Source organism: Anomaloglossus baeobatrachus, chromosome 2 (assembly GCF_048569485.1).
Source record: "Anomaloglossus baeobatrachus isolate aAnoBae1 chromosome 2, aAnoBae1.hap1, whole genome shotgun sequence".
Lineage (NCBI taxonomy): Eukaryota > Metazoa > Chordata > Amphibia > Anura > Aromobatidae > Anomaloglossus > Anomaloglossus baeobatrachus.
In genome coordinates, this window is record NC_134354.1 from 234,679,725 (window position 1) to 234,693,830 (window position 14,106).

The following is a 14,106-nucleotide window of genomic DNA, read 5'->3' on the forward strand; positions in this document are numbered from 1 at the left end:
CAGTATGATGACACCTCTCTGTCTTACCACGTCAAAGTGACAGGGCCCTTACTTACATAGCGCTCACTAATATACAAATTAGACACACTGAATACAGTTTTATGGCAATACAATAATGTAACAATTTATTAAGATTGCATCAAGATAATGTTCAATTATGGAATGGCAGAAACAATATAACCCTGTTCTATTGATTGAATTATTGTAAATCATACAAGCAATGTAAATCATAGTATATAGAGAAATAAAGCATCAATACATTACGTAAGTATTGTAACATCACTTCTCAACTGGAGGGACCACAGTGTCAGCGAGAAGGAGAATACTTTGGTCTTATAATCACAGAAGTAGTGCGCCCACTATACCTTCTGGAGCGTCCCTAACTCGCTGAACAGGGTCCCCCTTTTTTATACACAGCTCTCACATCCTCCTCCATCATGGCTGCACAATATGTTTTAGCCAGATCATCAGTTTCTTGCAGCTGCACAGTATGTTATTTTTTTACAAAGTTAAAGTTTTATGATCACTTAAGTTTTATGATCACAACACAGTGCTTCAAGGTTGTTTGTTACCAATATAACAACTCAAAGTTTGTTTGCAAAATTTGTTTGCTATTGATTATAGTCTAACATCTCAAAGTTCACTGGTATGTTGTTTTCACTACGTTAACTTCTCATGTTCAGGCATAACGCTCTAAGATTGTAGCACATGGACAGCATGACTTCCATAATCACCTATTCTGAAGACTGTATACCTATTTTAATCCAATCACACACTCATACTTGTCTCATTTGTATTACACTCTTTCTTCCTGTGTTCAGTACTTTTTCTTTATTTCTGTGTTCAATTAATTTTTCATGTTAAATCATCTAAAGGGGAGAGCAGGGTTGGACTGGGATGTCTGGGTCCCACCAGAGGAATTGACACCAGGGGCCCGCCCTACAGTGATATTCAAATACCTGTTGGCCATTATCCCCGTTATAGTGGAGCATCAACTGTGAAATACAGACGGCTCCTGCACATCTCCTGTGCACACACAATAACTGATGTACAATTACAGTAGTTTGCAGTAAGGGGGATCTTTGGTGAAAACAAGTTATCACCGATCCACAGGTTAGTTAGGTGATCAGTTATTGAATGAATGGATCAGTGGACGAGTCAGACATGAGCTCCACTTTCAAGGGGATAAGAGTTGCACGATCGGGGCATTCGGGGCATGTCCCAGCAATAAGTCCCCACAGATGACTATGTTATAACTTATCCATAGGCCACATTCACACGTTCAGTATTTGGTTAGTACGTTACACTGAACATGGGCACATGGCCTTAGAATAGGCGATTGCTTAGCATATTTGATACAGTGTAATTGTCACAGGACAGGGAGGGGTTAAACATTCAAGTATTTAAAGGGGTGGTTCACCTATTTTTTTTATTTTGTCTATGGATGTAACTTACCATTTTGGGAGTTTTCTTAATTGGTCTCTATTTCCAGTTCTGGCACTGAGCGGCGCTATCCTGCACGCTCAGTGCCAGTCACATGACCCCCTGTAGCTGTGGCCACCAGCATCCTCTGATGTCCTGTCAAGTTCCGGGCTCTCAAACTTGACGCTTACGTCAGAGGATGCAGGCGCCACTCAGATTGATTGACTTGGCTGTGGGCGGTGACCACCGCACGTCACAGCCCAGCATCGAGGGGAGGATCCAGAGGATGGCACAGTGTGGAGCGGTGAAGACGGCTGAGCACCCGGCAGATTGGTGAGCACGGCGCGCCAGTGTGCAGTACAGGGGGGGTTTCTTCAGCTGAATTCCCCCCTGTCACGCAAGTATGTGATCACACTATCCGCCTGCTGTGCTCAGCTGTCAGGAGAGCGAGCGGTGTCGGCAGTGTGATCATATACTCTCACCAGCAGCACAGGTGACCGGACGCTGCATGGGACCAATTTGCTCCACTCTGTCACCTGCACAACAAGTCCCAGAGTGGAGACAGTTAGTGACATGCTCTGCTCTGACACATAGTGTGCTATATGTCACTATCTTGCTCCACTCTGGGACTTGTTGTGCGGGTGAGAGGGGAGAAAGTGGGTCCTATGCAGCAGAAGTCACAGAGTGGAGCAAGTTAGTGACATATAGCACACTATGTGTCAGAGTAGAGCATGTCACTTACTGTCTCCACTCTGGGACTTGTTGTGCCAGAGTCACCGCTCTGCTCTGTCACTTGTCCTGCTGCATGGGACCAACTGTCGGCACTCTGTCACCTGCACAACAAGTCAGAGTGGAGCAAGTTGGTGACAGAGCACCCCCCCTCTTCTCCCCCTCCCCCCCTCTTCTCCCCCTCCCCCCTCTCTTCTCCCCCCTCTCTTCCCCCCCTCTCCCCCTCTTCCACCCCCTGTTCCCTCCACTCTCTTCTCTCCCCCCACTCTCTTCTCCCCCCCTCTCTCTTTACCCTCCCTCTCTCTTTACCCTCCCTCTCTCTTTACCCTCCCTCTCTCTTTACCCTCCCTCTCTCTTTTCCCTCCCTCTCCCTTTTTTCCCTCCCTCTCTCCCCTCTCCCTCTCTCTTTACTCTCCCCCTCTCTCTCTTTTCCTTCCCCCTCCCTCCCTCTCTTTTCCTTCTCCCTCTCTCCTGGCATGGTTAGTACAGAAATCTCTCGATCGTGGAGGGGTGAGACAGAGTAATAAACATGTAGTCCCTAATGTGTCTGTGTATTTATTTCTAATAAAGTATTTTTTCTGTGTGCTGTCTTTTTTTTTTTAACCCTTTATTGGAGATTCTTAATGGCCGGGTCAAACTTGGCCTGACATTAAGAATCTCGGGCTTTATACCAGCTGGTAAAACATAGCTGGTATTAACCCCTTATTACCCAGCGTGCCACCTGCCACCAGGGCCACTGGAAGAGGCTTTTTTGAAAGCGCCATTTTCTGGGGCGGCTGTGGACTGCAATTCGCAGCGGGGGTCCCAGAAAGCTTGGGCCACTCTGCGCTGCGGATTCCAATCCCCAGCTGCCTAGTTGTACCTGGCTGAACACAAAAAATGAGCAAAGCCCACATCATTTTTTTTTTTTAAATTATATCATGAAATTCATAAAATAATTTAAAAAAAAGGGCTTCCCTATATTTTTGATTCCTGGCCGGGTACAAATAAGCAGCTGGGGGTTGGGGGCAGCCCATACCTGCCTGCTGTACCTGGCTAGCGTAAAACAAATATGGTGAAGCCCACGTCATTTTTTTAAAAAAGTTTTTAGGCAAAAACCTTTATATAAAAAAAAAAAAGGCTTCCCTGGATTTTCCATTGCCAATGAAGGTAACAGCAAGCAGCGGGGGTTAGCAGCCGGAAGTTGCTCGGGATACCCTTAGCAATAGAAAATGCAGCGGCAGCCACACTTTTTTTTTTACCCCTAACCCTAGGGTTAGAGTTGTATTTGGGGTTTTTTTTGTTGTTTTTTTTTTATTTTTAAGGATTGTTTTTAAAACAAAGAAATCGACATGGACTTCGCCCATTGACCACCACAGCATTTTACTGCTCACTCATGCCTATTCCTGACCACAGCACAAGCAGAACAAGTAATCAGATGACTCCAGTGTCGGCCGATTACTTGTTCTGTGCCCCCCTGCATCCATCGCAGCGTATGCAGGCTGTGAGGTCACCTGAGTTCAGTCCAGCACTGGAGTCAGCTGATCTGAACTCAGCTGAACTCCAGCCCGCACATGCTGCGATGGATGCAGGGGAATCACAAAACAAGTAAGACCTAAGCCACAGGGCTAGAAAAACGGTGCAAGTGGAATGCGATAAAACATTGCATTCCATTCGGACCAATATTAGCCTGTGTGTCAGCGCACGTGAGCAATTATTTTCTCAGCCCTAATCAGACCGAGAAAACAATTGCAGCATGCTGAAATTGTAATGCAAGACTCTTTCACTTTTACCCATTCAAGTGTATGGGGTGAGAGAAAAAAAAAAAAAAAAAACACACTGCACTACCGCGAGTGCAGAACGAAAATCGCGAGAGCCGGCAACGGAGGAGAGAGGGAGAGGGAGAGAAATCCCTCCCTCCCCTCCTCAGAGCTGGCCTGCCCCCCGCAGCTGAGGTCTGCTCGCACAGTTGGACCTCAGTCGCAGGGACACACGCATGACACTCAGCTCTGCTGTACTGAGCGTGAGCCGAGTGTCATGCGAGGGGATCGCAGTAATCCATGTGTGGCCCCAGCCTGATCGGCCGACACTGGAGTCTGCTGATCTGAACTCAGCTGAACTCCTGTACACACAGCCCGCACATGGTCACATGTGATCGGCAGCAGGCAGTGACTGCTGTTAACCTGCAGCTATTGAAGTGTGTGCGGGATGTGACATCAGGAGTCAGCTGACTCCAGTGCCGACCGATAAATTCTGTGTCCCGATGCAGAAGGATCCGGTAAAATAATGGTTGCATGTGTTGCACATTTAATCCTCAGGATTAGAGTTGAGCGCGGTTCGCGGTTCGAGGTTCTCCAGATCTAGGCTCGAGTGAGTTTGGGGCCTGTTCTAGATCGAACTAGAACTCGAGCTTTTTGCAAAAGCTCGATAGTTCTAGAAATGTTCGAGAACGGTTCTAGCAGCAAAAAAACAGCTAATTCCTAGCTGGCTTTCCGCTGTAATAGTGTAAGTCACTCTGTGACTCACACTATTATGAAACTTCAGTGTATAGTGTGTGGGAACAGCGCCTTCAGATCACTGCTGTTTGTATAATGGCCATTTTTTTTTTTTCCTTGTCTTCCTTCTCTAAGCGCGCGCGTGTAGTGGGGAGGGCCATTATGTCAGCCAATCCCAGACACACACACAGCTAAGTGGACTTTTAGCCAGAGAAGCAACGGCATTTGTGATAGGATGTCCATGTCACATGTCCCTGCATTATAAAAACGAGTATCTGCCCGTCCAGACGCCATTATCTCTTCTGCGTCCTTGGTGTCAGACATCACTGGCGCAGGTCCGTCCTTTGTCCTATCGCCGATACTGCTGTTGCGCTGGACAGCTTAGGGATAGCACTTTCTATCAGTCCTTTTAAGGGCTCGTAACGGCAGGGTCAGAGCCATAGGTGACAGGTCCTGAAAACAGAGACAGCGTCTGTGTAGCTAAGGTCAGGGATTTCCTCGCTGCATTTCCCCATTAGAAGGGAATAGAAAGGCAGGCTTCCTTTCCTCTACCCAGAGCCCCACAATCCTGGCACTGTATCCTCCTGTCCTGTGCACACTCCAACTCATTATAACTAAGCCATTATACTAGCAAACACTGAGTGAACTTAGTGTCATCCTAAATGTGGCTGTTGGACTTCTGTATAGTCCCAGTAGTGCACAGATATTTGCAGCACCTCTGCCTGCATTGCACACTCAAACTGATAGTTACTAAGCCATTATACTAGCAAACACTGAGTGTACCTAGTGGCATCCTAAAAGTGGCTGTTGGACTTCTGTATAGTCCCACTAGTGCACAGATATTTGCAGCACCTCTGCCTGCATTGCACACTCCAACTCATTATAACTAAGCCATTATACTAGCAAACACTGAGTGTACCTAGTGGCATCCTAAACGTGGCTGTTGGACTTCTGTATAGTCCCACTAGTGCACAGATATTTGCAGCACCTCTGCCTGCATTGCACACTCCAACTCATTATAACTAAGCCATTATACTAGCAAACACTGAGTGAACTTAGTGTCATCCTAAACGTGGCTGTTGGACTTCTGTATAGTCCCAGTAGTGCACAGATATTTGCAGCACCTCTGCCTGCATTGCACACTCCAACTCATTATAACTAAGCCATTATACTAGCAAACACTGAGTGAACTTAGTGTCATCCTAAACGTGGCTGTTGGACTTCTGTATAGTCCCAGTAGTGCACAGATATTTGCAGCACGTCTGCCTGCATTGCACACTCAAACTGATAGTTACTAATCCATTATACTAGCAAACACTGAGTGAACTTAGTGTCATCCTAAACGTGGCTGTTGGACTTCTGTATAGTCCCAGTAGTGCACAGATATTTTCAGCACGTCTGCCTGCATTGCACACTCAAACTGATAGTTACTAAGCCATTATACTAGCAATTTATGCTGCCAGTTTAAAGGGGCGTAGTTGCATTGTCAGGGATATTTATTCTTTATTATTCTGCTGTTAATAAAGCTAGACCACTGCTGCAATCTACACCACCTCTCAATTTTTACTACCACATTTTCAGTGCCCAATCTTGTCGCAATCAACATGAGTGGCAAAATGACAGATGCTGGTGGAAAGGGGGAAGAGGCGTGGTGGAAAAGGAAAAAAAGGTTTTGTCCGTGGGGAAGGTGGCAAAGCTCCATTATCATCTGCTGAAGATAGACCATCTACCAGCAAAAGTAAGATGTCTACTACTTACCGTGGACAATCCGATGTGCTCCCTTTTTTACGGACACTAACAACAGGAACAAAAGGTAGATGATGGCCAAAAAAGGAAAATGCTTGAATGGATCTCAAGTGGTCCAACAAGTGCCCTCTCAGCCACTTCAAGTACCGCATCCAAAAAACACCAGTCCTCTGAGTTGTCATCCCGATCAAACTTGCTTTCTCCCAGCTCTGAAGTCTCCATCAGCCCTGCACAGTATGGTGGAACTGAGATGGCTGAGTCTGCAGAGCTGTTCAGTCACACTATAGCCTGGGAATCAGAGGTCTGCTCCCAAGCTACAGTGAGCACAGAACAGGAAATGGTCTGCAGTGATGCCCAGAACCTTTGTGACTCTGATTCAGGCCGTGAGGACCAAGTTTCTGAGCATAATGTTGACCCTTTGTCACAAACTGTAACACCTGTGGTTATAGACAATGAACATACTGATGAAGATGAGACGCAGATACCCGATTGGGATGACAACTTAAATATTCGGTCAGGGCAAGAAGAGGCTCGGTCTGAGGGGGAGGGGAGTGCAAACCCAACAATTGATGATGAAGTTCTAGATCCCACCTACTGTCAACCCACAGTCAGGCACTCGAGGAGGTCAACAGAGGTGGTGGAGGAGGATGCAACGGATGACGAAGTTACCTTGCGCCTTCCTGGACAGAGTCGGAGTACTGGTAGCACGTCTACAACTGCATCCTCAGCCACCACTCTGCCTCTGAGCACTAGTCGGGGTGGATCAACAGGTCGCATGCCCTCTAAGCCTTGCCTAGCCTGGTCCTTTTTTGACATAGCAAAAGATCGCCCAAATTATGTGATCTGTAAAATTTGTCATGGTTCTCTTAGTAGAGGTCAAAACCTCAGCAGTTTGACAACTTCTTTCATGAATCGTCACATGAATAAATATCATATGTCCCGGTGGGAAGCTCACCGTGCTGCAATGCGGCCTAGCGGAGCGAACCATCCACCGCCTGCCCCTTCCAGTGCATCCGCGCGCTCTTCATCTTCTAGGACTGTGGGGACAGCTGTCACACCTGTTTTTCCACGCACAACTTCCACCACTGTAACCGCAACAGGCAGTTTGCTTGGTAGGTCGTCAGTTGGTTTGGAAGGGGAAACAAGTGAGTGTGTACAGCTCTCTCAGACATCGATAGCACCAACGTTGGATGAAGGCAACATCATGTCTCCGCCTGCACTTTCCTCACAAACCTGCATTTTTCCAGGGACACCCTACTCAACACCGTCTACACACAGCAGCCAGATCTCTGTCCCTCAGATGTGGTCAAATAAAAGGCCACTTCCTGCGACCCATGACAAAGCTAAGAGGTTGACTCTATCCCTCTGTAAGCTCTTGGCTACCGAAATGCTGCCTTTCCGCCTAGTGAACACACAGGATTTTAGAGACCTTATGTCTGTCGCTGTGCCCCAGTACCAGATGCCTAGTCGCCACTACTTCTCTAAGAAAGGTGTGCCCGCGCTACACCAGCATGTCGCACACAACATCACCGCTTCCTTGAGAAACTCTGTGTGTGAACGGGTGCATTTCACCACCGATACTTGGACCAGTAAGCATGGACAGGGACGTTACATGTCGCTGACTGGGCACTGGGTAACTATGGTGATAGATGGTGAAGGGTCTGCTGCACAAGTCTTGCCGTCCCCACGACTTGTGTGTCAATCCTCTGTCTGTCCAAGTTCCGCCACTGCTTCTGCCTCCTCCACCTCATCTGGGTCCTCCACCTCCGCCCCAAGCCTGCCTGGTCAGGCCACCAGCGTTCTCACTGCGCAGAAGGAATCACGCACCCCTCATTACTATGCTGGCAGCAGAGCGCAACAGCATCAGGCGGTCTTTAGCTTGACATGTCTTGGAAATAAGAGTCACACAGTTGAGGAGTTTTGGTCAGCTCTGCGGTCCGAGTTTAATAAATGGTTGTCTCCACTCAACCAGCAGCCTGGTAAGACCGTGTGCGACAATGCTGCAAACCTGGGTGCGGCCCTTCGCCTGGGTAAGGTGACACACGTACCTTGTATGGCTCACGTGTTGAACCTTGTCGTCCAGCAATTTTTAACACACTATCCCGGCCTAGATGGCCTTCTGAACAGGGCACGAAAACTGTCTGCTCACTTCTGCCGTTCAAGCGCCGCAGCTGAGCGACTTGCATCGCTCCAGAAGTCTTTCGGCCTGCCGGTTCATCGCCTGAAATGTGGCGACATGCTGGAATTCAACTCTCCACATGTTACCGCGACTGTGGCAGCACCGCCGAGCCCTGGTGCAATACGTCATGACGTATAGCCTGGGCCAACGAGATGCAGAGGTGGGGCAGATCACCCTGATGGAGTGGTCTCAGATCAAGGACCTATGCACCCTTCTGCACAGTTTCGACATGGCAACGAAAATGTTTAGCGCTGACAATGCCATTATCAGCATGACAATTCCAGTCATTTACATGCTGGAGCACACGCTAAACACTATTCGGAGTCAGGGGGTGGGACAACAGGAAGGGGAGGAACTACAGGAGGATTCATATGCTCAAGGGACAACAACATCACCAAGGTCCAGACGTTCATCATCACCAACGCAGCAGGCATGGGACCATGGGGGACAGGGATCAACAAGGGCGCATAGTATCAGGCTAAATATTGAGGAAGATGCAGGAGAACATGAAGAAATGGAGGACGAACTGTCCATGGACATGGAAGACTCAGCAGATGAGGGAGACCTTGGTCAAATTTCAGTTGAAAGAGGTTGGGGGGAGATGTCAGAGGAAGAAAGAACGGTTAGCACCTCTATGCCACAAACACAGCGTGGACTTGGTCCGCATGGCTGCGCAAGACACATGAGTGCCTTCTTGTTGCACTACCTCCAACATGACCCTCGTATTGTCAAAATTAGAAGTGATGATGACTACTGGATTGCCACACTATTAGATCCCCGGTACAAGTCCAAATTTTGTGACATAATTCCAGCCATAGAAAGGGACGCACGTATGCAGGAGTATCAGCAGAAGCTGTTACTCGATCTTCGCTCGGCTTTTCCACCAAACAACCATGCAGGTGCAGGGAGTGATTCTCCCAGTTGTAACTTGACAAACATGGGACGGTCTCGTCATCTTCAACAGTCTACCCGTACCAGTAGGACCGTATCTGGTGCTGGTAACAGCAATTTTATGGAATCTTTTCATAATTTTTTTAGACCCTCCTTTGCAAGGCCACCAGAGACAACAAGTCTGACACATAGTCAACGGCTGGAGAGGATGATACAGGAGTATCTCCAAATGAACATCGATGCCATGACTTTGCAAATGGAGCCTTGCTCCTTTTGGGCTTCAAATCTAGAAAAATGGCTAGAGCTCTCCTGTTACGCCTTGGAGATTTAGTCGTGTCCAGCTGCCAGCGTTGTCTCTGAACGTGTCTTCAGTGCTGCTGGGTGTGTGCTGACAGATAAGCGCATGCGTCTGTCCAGTGACAATGTGGACAGACTAACGTTCATCAAAATGAACAAGTCATGGATCCACAAGGAATTTACTACCCCTGTGTCATCCTGGGGAGAGTAAATGCTTGTGGATTTGGAATGTGCTTGATGCAAATCAAAAGATCCTGTTTGCAACTAGGGCACAAGTGCTTCCACTGATAAGGTGTCTGTGTGGGGCCCAATTTTTGGAAAAAAGGGAGGCTCTGCTTGGAGTAACCCTTGCTTACATTGTTCATCTTGGCTTCTTTTAAAAACAGAGCTGGGATCAGGAAAGACTTTGCTACCAACCCCGGTGTCATCCTGGGGACGGTTAAGAATAGCGTATTTTTGAATGTGCTTGATGCAAATCTAGCTGTGAAGTGTACAACTAGGGCACAAGTGCTGCCACTGAATGGGTGGGTGTGTGTGGGGCTCAATTTTTGGAAAAAAAGGGAGACTCCGCTTGGAGTCACCTTGCGGTGTTTTACATGATTTTAGAAGGGCGTGCCATGCCTATATCTGTGTCTCCTCCTCTTTTTCCTTGTCCTGCTCTTTTGTTTTCGCATGAGTATATGTCCTTGTCACTTTCCCATGTGTTTGTGTTGTGTTGTGAGTTGTTTGTCACCTTTTGGACACCTTTGAGGGTGTTTTCTAGGTGTTTTTATGTGTTTGTGATTGCCTGCCATTGTTTCCTATGCAGTTCGAGTTCGGTTCGTCGAACGTTCGACGAGCCGAACTCGACCTCGAGCCGAACCGCGACTGGTTCGCTCATCTCTACTCAGGATCCTGTCATATGCGGTTTGCGTTTTTTTGCCTGTATGTGAAAGTAGCCTGCAAAATGCATGCCACACGGATGATACGGATAACAGAGACTAGGCAAAAGGGAAAAAAAGCAATCTCATGACCCCTTCATTTTTATTTTCCCCAATTATTTTTTTCACATGTTGCGCAGGCTAATAATTATAATTTCTGTAAACACACACCACACCACACCACACACCACACACCACACACCACACACCACACACCACACACACACTATTGACTATATGAGAACAAGCAGAAGATAGCCGCTTTCTTCCCCGGGTTGTGCAGAGCTGGCAGCTGCTGCTGTCCCTGTGTGATTGCTCTCCGTGCATCGACAGGGAAGAGGCAGGGAGGAGGCTTTGGACTTTGGGTGGAGAGGAGAGCAGAGTGGGTGTGTTAGATACAGTGGGTGTGTAAGATACTAGAGCCACAAAGAATTATGGGAGTTGTAGGAACTGAACCCAGGAAGTCAGAAGAGAGATTAACCCCATCAGAGCTGGAGCCAGCAATTAGGATGTGCTGCTAGAGCACGATAAAAGGCAATATTGCTGAAAAAACATAATAGATGTGTGGAGAGGCACATAATTGCAAGATTTATCAGAAAAAAAAAAATCAGTTTTGGTAACTGGACAACTTCTTTAATCTCTACTGGAAATAATCTTTCCTTTACTGATAGCGAGAAAAAGTGACCTCCAGACACAACACAATCCACTATACCAAGACCAATAATACCACATACAAGGGAGAAATACCACCACACCATGACCAATAACATATTACCACCACATAGTAACTGAATACAACTACATACAAGAAAGAAATACCGCCACACCATAATCAGAGCACATAATCACCAAATATTACCACTTACAAGGCAGAAATACCTCAACACTATGACCAGACCACATAAATGACCAAATATTACCACATACAATAGAGAAATACCACCCCACTGTGACCAGACCACATATTACCACCACACAGTGCCCGAATAATTCTATATTAATGATAAAAACCACAATACTAATAACACTAATGTCACCATCAGTGCCATGATACACAGGAGCTCTGTATATAGTGTCAGTGTAAAGAAAATAAAGTGATCACCAGTGACATTAATTAGTGACATTATACACAGGAGCTGTTTATATAGTGTTTAGTGTGTGTACATCTAATACACTGACATACCAGTGACATCTCTAGCTGAAGTTATTCATCTTCGCTTTTCCTCTTCATCCATCACTGACTGCCATCACTTCTTCCTGCCACGACGCGACTCTGCGGAAAATAACACACAGTCACCTATAGCTGATCACTCCCAGAGCAGATTCCTCACTTTTCCCCCAATTTCTATTCCCCAAATTTCTACACCACGTCAGACTTTTGTTCTCCCCATGGAAGACAGTATCCTCAATTATATTTCATCAGGAATAATGTCCCTTAACTTGCCCCTACAGTAATTATCTCTACTATTTGCCATTTTAAACCAATAATATATGTTCCTCGTTCTGACCTCATATACTAATAATATCTCCCATCCTGGCCACCTTTATTTAATAATGTCCCCATCCTGGCTGCATGTATTTGATAAAGTCTCTCATCCTGGGCCCCTATGTTCCCTCAAATGATAGTTCATTCCTAAGGTGGGGAGACAGAAGCTGGCAGTGATTGGACGTGGGGCTCCCGTGATGTCACAATGTAATGTCAGCCACGAATCGAGATTACTGACAGCGCTAAAACGGTCCCAGCACCAGAGGTGAATACAGAGGCTTTTATTTTAGCTGGGAGAAACAAGGGGAATCAGAAGGGGTTGTTAATTGCTTCCTGCCCAAAATAGCCACCCTCCAAAATAGCCCCACAAAGTGCCCCTTTCCATAATGTTCCCCAAAACTTGCCCTTTCTATAATATCTCCCCCATACCACGTCTCTGCATAAAGTTCCCCCAGCTCATTATACTAATTATACTATGCCGCTTTTCACAATTTCCTTCCTAATTGCCCCATCCTGTCCCCCATTGTCCCATCCTGCTTCTCATTGCCCCATTCTGTCCCCCATTCTGATCCCCATTGCCCCAATCTGTTCCCCATTGCCTCATCATGTCCAACATTGCCCTATCCTGTCTCACATTGCCTTATATTGTCCCACATTGCCCTATCCTATCCCCCATTGCCCTATCATGTCCTCCATTGCCCTATCCTGTCCCACATTGCCTTATCCTGTCCCACATTGCCTTATCCTGTCCCACATTGCCATATCCTGTCCCACATTGCCATATCCTGACCCACATTGCCCTACCATGTTCCCCATTGCCCTATCATATCTCACATATCCCTATCATGTCCCACATTGCCCTATCCTGTCCCCCATTGCCCTATCCTGTTCCCCACTGCCTAATAATGTCACTTGTAAAGTGACACTGCTCCTCCCCCACCATGGCCCCTGCATCTAAACCGATTCCTCTTGTTTTTTCGGCTCCACAGGAGCGCTTACCTGTGCCTGCACGTCTTCTTCTTCCGTGCGGCTCCGGTGATGACAGATGTCGGTGGGGGGCTGAGCAGTGCTCCACTGCCTCAGTCCTGGCATTGCACTGTTCAAATGTATGTGCGCCTGAAAAACATGCGTACATTTGTATATGAGAGGCAAAGTCTGCAGGTCCTGCGCGCACCTCATCTGTGCAGGCCTGGGGACTCCCTCAGTGAAAGTGTGCCGCCCCTGCAGCGGTCGAACCACTCGGATCTGGGGTCTGCTGTGGCTCGAGGGTCTCCGGACCTGGAGGTTTGCGACCACTTCAAATGAAAAGGGGGTATTTACAGGTGATAAGAGTTCGTGACGCCACCCGTGGTTCGCGGTAAGGGGAGTACCACTACTGCCTATGGGAGTACCTGGGGGAGATAGAGTGGGGCAGCCAGATGACTTTCCTTCCACGGGTAGGGGAGACCCCAGGACTCTGGATGGTGGAGGTGACGGGGAGCGTGGTGCAGATGGGAAGCAAGGGGACGACAGCGTACTCACTCAGGTAATGTTGGCAGACTCTGACAAAGGTAAACCAAGTCTCTGGGTGCCTCTGCCCTCTTGGGGGAGCTTGTTCGGGTGTCCAACTCCTTTGGTACTGCCAGATGGTCTGGAGCCTGCCTCCGTGAATTCATTTTAGAATGCTTTGGTGACCCCATTGGCTTAAAGCTGTCCGGGTCTTGCTCCCTACTTTTTGGTAGTGGAGCTGTGCTCTCAGGGGCTCACGCTTGGGATTTTTTGCAGGCTGCATAGATTGGAAAGCCCTATCCCCCTCGTTGTGCTAGTGCCCCCGATCTCTGAGCTTCTTGGGGACAGTATGTGAAGACACTATCCTCCACAGGCTAATTGCCGGGTTGCCTGAAGCTACTCCCCGACCTCGGGTCCTGTACCCTGCCATTCTTTCGGTCCCGGACCGGTTATTAGGCTTGAGATACTGTCCAT